The 10,101-nt window shown below is 41.0% G+C and overlaps 1 long non-coding RNA gene across 1 annotated transcript; it reads left to right on the forward strand.

Moving 5' to 3' along the window:
• The first annotated feature begins 2,255 nt into the window (after window positions 1-2,255).
• LOC146053278 (uncharacterized) lies at window positions 2,256-6,304 on the forward strand. Its single transcript, XR_014467717.1, has 2 exons — window positions 2,256-4,756; window positions 6,037-6,304. It is a non-coding gene; the product is annotated as an uncharacterized LOC146053278 (long non-coding RNA).
• The last annotated feature ends 3,797 nt before the right edge of the window (window positions 6,305-10,101 follow it).

Here is a 10,101-nt window from a genome sequence, read left to right on the forward strand (position 1 = left end):
TAGCTTAAAAGCATAATATGTGATGGGATAGTCACAAAGTAGTACTTATCTTTTTAAAGTTAAAGGTCCCTTGGACCATTAACTTTATATATGCTCTAAGCAATTTTTTTGCTTAGAGCAAATACTAATAGTATACGGTTTTCAGTCCTTGATCATAAGGCATCATGCTTTGTGGTGTTGTGCTGTAAGCTGCCATCCTGGCGGCTTCAGTACTGTGTTTAGCTTGCTTTACTTAATCCGAATACAAAAGTTTTTAAGATACAGTCCAGGTTTATTTACTATACACTGAGTAGCCATGCCCTCAATACAATGTTGGGCCACCTTTTGTCCTTAATACTGCATGGATTCTTCTTGACATGGACTCTGTTAGTAGAGGTGGTATGAGGAATCTGATACCATTTTTAGAAGGGAAAAGGGGAAGTGGAAATGGCGACCGGTGCACAGGTTGGGATTTACAGTAAGGTTTAGTAACTAGGTATATACCTTGACCTTAAGGTAGATAGATGTTCCACAATAGAGGATGTGTTGTCGGAAACAACGTTTTCCTTTAATTTGGAGACGTGGAGGTGCACCCAAGAGAGTGGTTATAGTTAGACAAAAGAAAGAAGAAAAAGACTCTCTGTTTTTCGGGGCACTCTTTAGTAATTGATAGCGCAGGACAATCCCTGCGTATCCGGAATGGTCAAAAAATTTTTTTTATATAGGATGGGAAAGGGTTACACTAGGTTTAACCTGTTGGGTACATAGATGGAGAAACAATGTCTCTGGTAGTAGAATAACCGTGAATAATTGATCTAGTTTACACAATGTACAGGAGGCTGGGGGAGTTCATGAGGAATTCCCCTCATTCTCCTAGTGAAAAATGGGTTTCTTAAAATATAACTTTTAATAATGTATTACTTAAAAAAGATTACTGGACAAACATGTAACTTGAACTAGACACACATACATAAATAACATAAAAAAGGAAGAAGAAATGCGGTGCACGATACGGTATTTAACAATTTCCGTCGTAAGATACTTAGTGATTGCCACAGAGGGCAGATACGTACACCGTTTGTCAATCCTTATACAAATATAAATATAAATATCCCGTCAGTAGTGAAGTTTCGCCAAATACAGATCTGGGATATCAGTTTAATCGATACTATAAGGGTGCTTCTTTATGTTCACCCAAATTCTGGTATCCGCTAATCTGTTGGTGTCCCACTAGTGCAGCCCGTAAGCTGGATTCTGGTGGATCTCAGCCTAGGATGGCCAGCTAATTGTAAGCTATCCCTAGGAATCTAAGAGGTAGGGTTCTGATGAGGGAAGAAAGATGCAAGAATAAGTGGGTGATCTGAGGATTCCTGTGGGGGTGATGTGAGGTGTTCCCAAACCGACTTTATATACCTTCAACAGACAGGTAGTGGGATCTGGTCAGTTCACAGAAGGTCACCCTTCCTGACTGGCAGGTCCCTCGAATCCTGTGGTCAGCTACCACCAATATAGATCGTGTGGGCTTTCTAGGTATTGTGGGGGAGCACCTCCCCTCCAGGTCTCGAAAAAGTGGTGATTGGCTCTGTATGGGCCCTTGCGTGACAGGCGGCTGCTGCCCAGCTTTATATACCTTATAACCAGACTGGAAATTAATACATGTTATCCGAGGAGGTCTCCCTTCCTCAGAAAATGTTTTCGAACATGCCTGGCAGGCTGCCACCAGTTTAAATTAGGTGGGCCCTTTGGGGTATTGCGGGTGAGCGGGCCTGTGTGCACAGCAGGGGGGTTCCTAAATAGGGAGCCAATAGATAAGGGTGCTGTTGTCCAATTCTCTCCCGCGTCTCCCTGTTGAAAAGAGATTTTCCAGTACAGGGAGATACTGAGGGGTAGAGACTGGGTAAGCGACCCTGAGAAAATAGATGAAAGAAAGTGCTGGTGTGGCACGTTGCTGTCCTCCCCTTGTGGCTGACCACAGAGGTGGGGGGTGAGTGCTGCCTACAGTTTAGAGACCAGCCAAGACAGAAAGGAGTAAGTAAATGAGAAACTCGAAAATGAGTTACAGGTAAGTATATGGATTAGAGAACCACTTGTTCTTTGGGTATTTTATGTAACTGGCTGTTGTCTACACGGAGTGGTTATGAATCTAATTATAGATCGAAACTGTCTTAATACAGTTCCAAGCAGTGTGCATATAAAATATAAGCTATGCGGCTGTAGTTATATGCTGGAGATAACAGGGAAATAAGCGTTTACTTGTACTGCATAATAATTATGACTGTATCCATAATACCCCGGAGTAGTACAGTTTACCTTCTGACATGGGTTCATGGATACAACTACACTTCTGAGATAACATTTGCCCAGACAGTCCAAATACTGTTCCGGGTGATACACTGCTATTAAACGTTGGAGGTCACAGAAACATTGTATTTTTAAAGCGTTTAGATGCACTTTCCAATTCCTTAAGGTATCTCTCTTTGCAGATGATATGCTGCTTTTTGTGTCAAACCCAGCTTCCAGTGTTCCTGTGATAATAAAACTAATTTGGGACCAAGCCCTCTTTTACCCATACTCTCCTGCTGGCCTTCTACATTCTGATCTCCGTAGCATTCCCACTGACTTTAAACCTAACATCATGTTCAGAGACACATATGCCACATGGCTCTCTTTAAACATAAAATTACATCGGAATCATCATAGTTCTCCATATGTCCATGTCTGGGGTAACCCTGTGTTATCCCCCTCCCCCCCATTCTCTATTAACTTTCTACCACTGGAAGGAAAACGGTCTTGATGTTCTATCCAATGTCTTTGATCCTGGGGGACATCTGTATCCATTCTCTGCTCTCCAAGAGCAATTTACAATCTCTTCTCAACAATTTTACATGTACCTGCAGTTACGTTGTCATGTTTTGTCTCTCCACAAACCGGGATATTTTCAGAGTTCGCCTGATCCTATAAACACTCAGTTGAGGCTGCTACTTACCAAACGGTATCATACCAAGATTCTTTACTCTCAATTGATAGATACTGCTGCTACCACTACATGGACTAATTTTATAACACCTTGGACTCCATTTATTCCTCACATAACAGAAATGACCTATTTATGAAAGAACTACGATATGGCCTACAACACCTCGAATCTGCATATCTTCAGGAGGTACCCTTCTGCTTTCTCCATAGGGCGTACATATCTCTGGCTCAAAGAAAGCACTTTGTATTAGAGGAAACAGGTACTTGTCAGAAATGCCATCACTCTTCAGCTACCTTCCAGCATTGTGGAAAAATAAAACGTTTCTGGCATAAGGTCACCTCATTCATCAATAAGCTGCTTATTCGACCTTCTTGCTTATGTTTTCTTACACTTTTTTTTCCGGGGAATCTACAGACAGAGGCTTCCACAACCATTCTTTTTTAACAATCTCTAAAAAAACTCATCCTAATTCACTGGACCTCCAAAAACCCTCCTACCCTCAATGAACTGTTACAACCTTCTCTAGTTGGAAAAACAGTCCACCATGACCTCCTATAATGATAAACTTTCCCTGCAGTTCTACAACACGTGGAAAACTTCATCCTTTCCCTCCCCATCGCAACTCAAAAAGATATCTTACAGCCATTCTCAATTTTATCATGGTACAATGTCCGGGTGTAACACCCAATGGAATTACAACTATTTCTGAAGTAGCCACCTCAGAAAACTCTTGCAGCAGGATACCCCATTAACATAACAGGATGTACTTGATCTGCGATAACACTCAAATACCCTTGGTCATTCAGACGTTGTTCCACAGGAATCAAATGACCCAACCAATGCCAAGAAAACATCCCCCCAAACCATAAGATTGTCTCTACCCACTTGAAGTGTTGTGGAAATGCAGTTGGGGTCCATGCTTTTGTGCTGTATTCTCCATACTCGCACCCTGCCATCTGCATGGTGTAATTGAAAACACTTTTCATCGGACCACATGAACCTTTACCAGCTGTCTACTGTCCAATTCTTATGAACTGGAGACGTCTGCTCTTGTTCAAGACAGACAGTAGAGGCTTTCGAACAGGTCATCTGCTTCCATATCCTATACGGCTAAGTTTCGTTCAGAGACCTTCACAGTTGCTCCTTGATCAAGATTTCCGCAATTTGATGTCATGTTGCTCTTCTGTTGGACTGGACAGATTCAGTAGTTTGTGACGACCACAAGCCTGACGATGAGACCAGGTTTTCTGCTTGGTAGTCTACTCTCTGTAAACATTAATAACTGCTGCTTTGAAGTACAAGTGCAGCTGTTTTGCTGAAACTGGTTCTAACGGTTCAAGCGCCTACAATCATCCCGTGTTCAAACTCGGTTATTCACGTTTTTACCCATTTCTTTGCAAGCAACACCGTGCAATTGATGCTTCGTTTGTCCTGCATTCCCTTTATTATAGCTATCTGGCCCTCTAGCAGCAACAACTTGAAGTTATGGCCGATCTGCATATAAGTGTCAATAATTTGGCCACTCAGTGTATATCCAGTTCTCTAACTTCCTGTAGGGTGCTTAATCAGTATAAAATGTGTCATTGGTATTGTTTAATTTTTATTGTTTCCACTTCTCACTAGGGCAGCTACTCAATTGAATATTGAGGTTTTTGGGTATCCATTGGCCAAGAGAAAGCAAATGTCTTCTAACACTGGATATAATGTAAGGCTTGTTGGTGGACGTACAAGAGGTCTTCAGGATGCAGTGCAGTGTCTCTGAAGATGCTGGAACAGAAGTTTATGAATTTCAAAGCACAGGTAAATATTTCCATTTAAGAATAATAGCCCTGCATACCATAACCCATCCAATTTTTAGCTTGCTTTCATTTAAAATCTTGTTATTTAGAAGGTCTCTAAAACTATGTTATGTAGTGCCATAAGTAATTTTGCTTTTAAGCTGCTTTTCTGGTTGTTACAGTCCTATGTCCAGTTTTTCCTTATTATCCAATGTATTGTATGACTCTCTTGATCATAAAACCGAAAGTTTGACCTCATGCACTATAAACTGCCTACCTGCTGGTTTCAGTCCTATAATCTGTTGTTTTTTCTTAAATATTTTTATTTGGTTTTACATTAAATCACAACATAAATTTTGTCACTTACAGTAGTGAACCGACAATCAAAAAGTATGACAACTTGGGAGGGAATGAGTGAGAGCGTACATACAATTAACCAATGATGTAAAAAGGAGTAGCAATTTGCCAGCCTGCTGGCTTTATGGATATGCAACATTCTCAGTAACCTTTTATAAACTTAACCTCTTCTCCTCATGCAGTATTTTAAATATTATATAGACTGAACGGTTCCTAAATAAAATTTATATTCAACAAAGAGTAATAAAAGGGGACGTGAAAGAGGGGGGGGGGGGAGGGGAGGTTCGGAAAACGCAGTTTAGTAACAGGAGGCAATGCGGTGTGTACCGTCATATTATACCACTTGTCTAAGTACAATAATTACCATATCAGATGAAAGATTAACATATGCGATCCGCAGGTTTGGGAAGGTAATACTGATTATTGGGTGTTCCTCTGAATAGAGGGTATAGCCTTTAAAGTATGAACATAACAACATAGCAATTAGTACACATTTTTATAACAATTCTGTGTTGCCCCCCCAGATCATAACAGTTTCCATGGGTCTAATCATTCTATAACCGGGTGAAGGTCAAGGGATTCTAGAATTTTGAGTGGCCAAGGTTTTAGTTCTGATGTATGCTTCCCACTTCCTCAAGAAAGATTTCTTTAGCGATTGAATGGATTGTATATTGTTATATCTGTCTAGTCCTATAACTATTTAATAATTCTTCCACATCTGGTAAGTTTGGTTTATGGTTGGTGATCCAAGACTTCTATATTGCCTTTTTTGCCACTGTAAACAAAATTGTCAGAAATGGTATGAGTTGTCTTTGGCTATTATTTAGTTGCCATGTGTCAAAATTTAGGAATATTACTGGTATGGGTTGAAGTTTAACTTTTTAGGAAAAGTTCTTCTGTATATAGTGTATAATCTTGAACCAAAACTTTTTTATGTACCCACAGTCCCAGAAGTTATGGAACAGAGATGCAGAATAATAGCCACATTTGAGACCTCTTTCCGTCTCATTGGGGTCAAAGTAGCTTCGCTGTCTCTGCAACAAGAAAGCTCCATGAATGGTCTTCTAATGTGTCTCTTGCAAGGCTGAAGATTGGAGAGTTTTCATAGATGATTCATAGTACTTGAATATATCAGATACTTGTAGGGATGGGATGTCTTGCACCCACGAATCCCTCGTCTTTTCTTGTAATACAAATAAAGGATTCTTCTGCATCTCTGTGTAAATGAGTTTTGATTTAAAGGTGTCGGTCTGGATTTTATTCACCCAAGTGTGGAGCAGGGAATGGGATGATGACATAATATTTTGGGTTGGTAAAGATTGCACGAAGTGTTGAATTTGGATTATTGGGAAGAGCATTATTTGGTAGCCCAAATTTGTCCTTAAGAGTGGTAAACGATAAAGTCTTTCCTCCTGGGTCAAACACCGGGTATATTTAGTTTTTTGAGACTTGCGCTCAAGTCTCTTGAAAATTGGGTTATTTATTCCCGGAGGGAACAGTGTATTGCCACATATAGGTATCCATTCCGTAGACAGTGGGTCTAGGTCAATCTTAGAGCATATGAAGTGCCATGCACTATGCATATCCTGAAACAAGGGGTTGCTATATACGTGTGATGGGATTTGTTTCTTCGGTACGTGTATAAGGGCTTTGGGCGAGTACGGGAAGAGGACAGCCTTGTCCAATTCAAATAAAGAATACAAGTCGGCCTCCTGCAGCCATCCCACCCCCACTCAAGTTAGTAGAGAGCAGGAATAATTTGTAATGTCCGGGAGTCCCAAACCTCTATTAACTTTAGAAAGGTTTAACTTCACCAGGGAGATCTTAGGCTTCTTACCATTCCATATGAATTTGGAGCAGGCCTGTGTTAAGGTTTTAACATCGGAGGACAGGATTTTTGTTGGGAGCATTTGCATTGGATACATTATTCTCGGGATTTTCACTGACTTCACAACTTCAATTCTTCCCAGAAGGGAAAGGGGCAGGGAAGTCTAGTCGTGGAGTGTCTTCAGGATTTTTGACATAATTGGGGGATGATTTCTCCTATATAAATCTGATAGCCTATTAAGGATTTGTATGCCCAAGTACTTAATATGGGATGTTTGAATTTTTATTGAGTGTAATATATCAGTAGGTGGGAATGTGGGTGGGGGGGCTTTTAAAAGTAGTAGCTCTGATTTTGTCTACATTGACTTTGTATCCCGAGAAGGTACCAAAGTTATGTAACATTCGGAATATCAATGGAATGGCGTACTGTGGATATGACGGAAACAACAACATGTCATCGAATAAGGATACACAAAGGTCTATATTACGAATCTGAATCCCCTGAAATTCTGGGGATTCTCTTAGATGTATAGCTAATGGCTCAAGAGCCAAAGCAAACCGTAATGGTGAGAGGGGGCATCCCTGCCTCGTTCTTCTCAAAATGGGCAATGGATCCGACAGTAGGCCATTACTTATAATCCGGGAGGAGGCACCCTCATATACCGTTGATAGGAAGCGTACAAAGGTCTCTGGGAAAGCAAAGCGTTTCAATGTGTGATGCAGGTGTTCCCAGTGCACCATATCGAAGGCCTTTTCAGCATCTAAAGATAGAATAGCTTTTGGGTCCTCCGACACAGCACACTGGGAAGCATTGACCGCTCCCAACACTCGTCTGATGTTAATCAAAGAGCTCCTCCCTATGACAAAACCAGTCTGGTCTTTATGTATTAGCTTGGGTAGGATTTGCTTGAGACGTTCTGCCATAATCTTCATGAGCAACTTGTAATCAATATTCAATAAAGAAATTGGTCTATAAGAACTGGGAGAGGATAAGTCCCTGCCTGGCTTAGGTATCACTCTGAGTATGGTCGAATTAAAGTGACTAGGGATCGTGTTGGATGACATTATAGTATTAAACACCTTTGTAAGAATCAGGACTAATTTCCGTGATAACAGTTTATAGTATTCTGGTGTAAGTCCGTCCGGACCAGGTGCTTTACCTAATTTAAGATTAGATAAAGCTTTGGCTACTTCTTGAAAAGTGATTTCCTGGGTAAGGAAATTCGAATCCTCTTCAGAGATCTGGGGTGGTGTGATAGTTTCCCAAAATTTGATAGTATGATCAGAGGTTGGTTTGGAGTATAAGTTAGTATAAAAGTCGCAAAAAACCTGTGCTGTCTGGGTATTAGATGTTGTAAGAGAGTTGCGTAGTGGTCTTATTGTCGCAGGGGGCCTTTGTCCCTGTAGTAGTGAGGAGAGTAGTTTACTTGATTTGTTTCCAAATCTATGGAATCTCGCTCTTTTAGCAAATGAATATATGGATTCTGATCTCTCTATTGAGGCTTCACAAGTCCTTTTTGCAGATAGATAGATATTTAGTGGTGGGAGAAGGGGAAGTCCTAAAGTCCCGGAAGGCGTCGCCAAGTTTCAGCTGAGCTCGTAAATGCTCTTGCTTTACTTTCTTTTTTAGATGTAACATCTGGGAGATCATTTTCTCCCCTGATCGTGGCTTTAGACGCCTGCCAGAACAGTAGGGGTCTACCTCCTCGCCCTCACGGTTCTCTCTAGCATAGTTGTCCCAAGCAGTTTTAACTGCATTTCTAAGGTGTACAGATGATGCCAATGCTATGGGACATCTCCAAGATGGGGGGGTGGCCAGTTTTTTGGTGAGGTGAAGTTTAATGTATACCACAGCGTGGTCCGAGAGTACAATCGGAGCCATCTCCGCAAACTCTACTTTGGGGAGGAGAAAATGGGACAAAAAGATATAATCAATGCGGGACATTCTGTTCGTGGCTGCAGACAGACACGAGTAATTCTGCTCTCTTGGGTGCATCACTCTCCATGTGTCTAGCATCTGTAGTTGCTCACAGAATTTGGGGATGCCAAATTTGGGAAGTCTGCGGGGAGAGGTATGGTGCTTTTGTCTATCTAGGTGGTTAGAAGAGACTAGGTTTAGGTCTCCACATAATATCATTGGCAGGTGCAAAAATGGGGACATAACAGCGATCAATTACCTAAAAAAGGGATTGGAATACTGATTAGGAGCATACACATTAATACATACAAATTCTTGGTGATCAAATTTTAGTTGGCACAACACAAATCGGCCCTGAGGGTCCGAGATGACCTTAACCACTTCTATGTCTAAATTATTTTTGGCTGGAATAACTACACCTCTCGCTTTTGATGTGTAAGGGGAAGATGCCAGAAGTTTCCACTTCATCATATTGAGTTTGACTGTTTCCTGAGGTAGCAAATGCGATTCCTGAATACACACCAAATCAAGACTGAGTTTGTTCAAATGCACTAAAATTCTCTTTCGTTTCACAGGGGAGTTGATCCCGCCCACATTCCAGCTCCCTATGTTAATCGCCATAGTGGCTGAATATGGATTGAATGACTACCTTGACAACAATATTCCGGTTTATGCATTAATACAAATGTACAATAGGAGCTGCTTTCTTTCCTGAGGGGGTGTTGGGGAGAAGGGTGGGTAACCGGAGAGTGGGGTAGACAAAACAATAAAAAACTGTATCTGAATAGCCATAAAGGCGTGCTTCCATAACGTAAAAGGTGAGAGTAACACATCTCACCTTTATAACTTTCTGCGTAGACTCCTACACCTACCGACTCACTTATAATATTTAACTAATTAAACATTTGACCGTCTTAAAACAAACATTTCCTAATGCTTTGTTAGCTTATAACACAAACCAGTAGGGTAAAGAAGTGTGATTCGGCCCAGCTGGGGTTTTCAACGTGGTAACTATCAAGGTGAAATCACAAAAATATAGACCACATCAAGTCCATGAACTTCTACAATGTAGAGAATAAGCAGGAAGAACATGTCTCTTTAGTCGAGTGGGGGAGTCACTTGCAATCTGACATGTGTATTCTGCTGGTCTGAGCTGTGTTCTTCCATCAAAAAACCTTCTGCATCCCGTGCTGACCTAAAGTCCTTATATGAGGACCTATCATATATCCTGAGTCTCGCTAGATACATTAGTGCAAACTTCCTTT

The sequence above is a fragment of the Crinia signifera genome, unplaced genomic scaffold (assembly GCF_055691185.1).
Source record: "Crinia signifera unplaced genomic scaffold, ASM5569118v1 HAP2_SCAFFOLD_144, whole genome shotgun sequence".
Taxonomy (NCBI): Eukaryota; Metazoa; Chordata; class Amphibia; order Anura; family Myobatrachidae; genus Crinia; species Crinia signifera.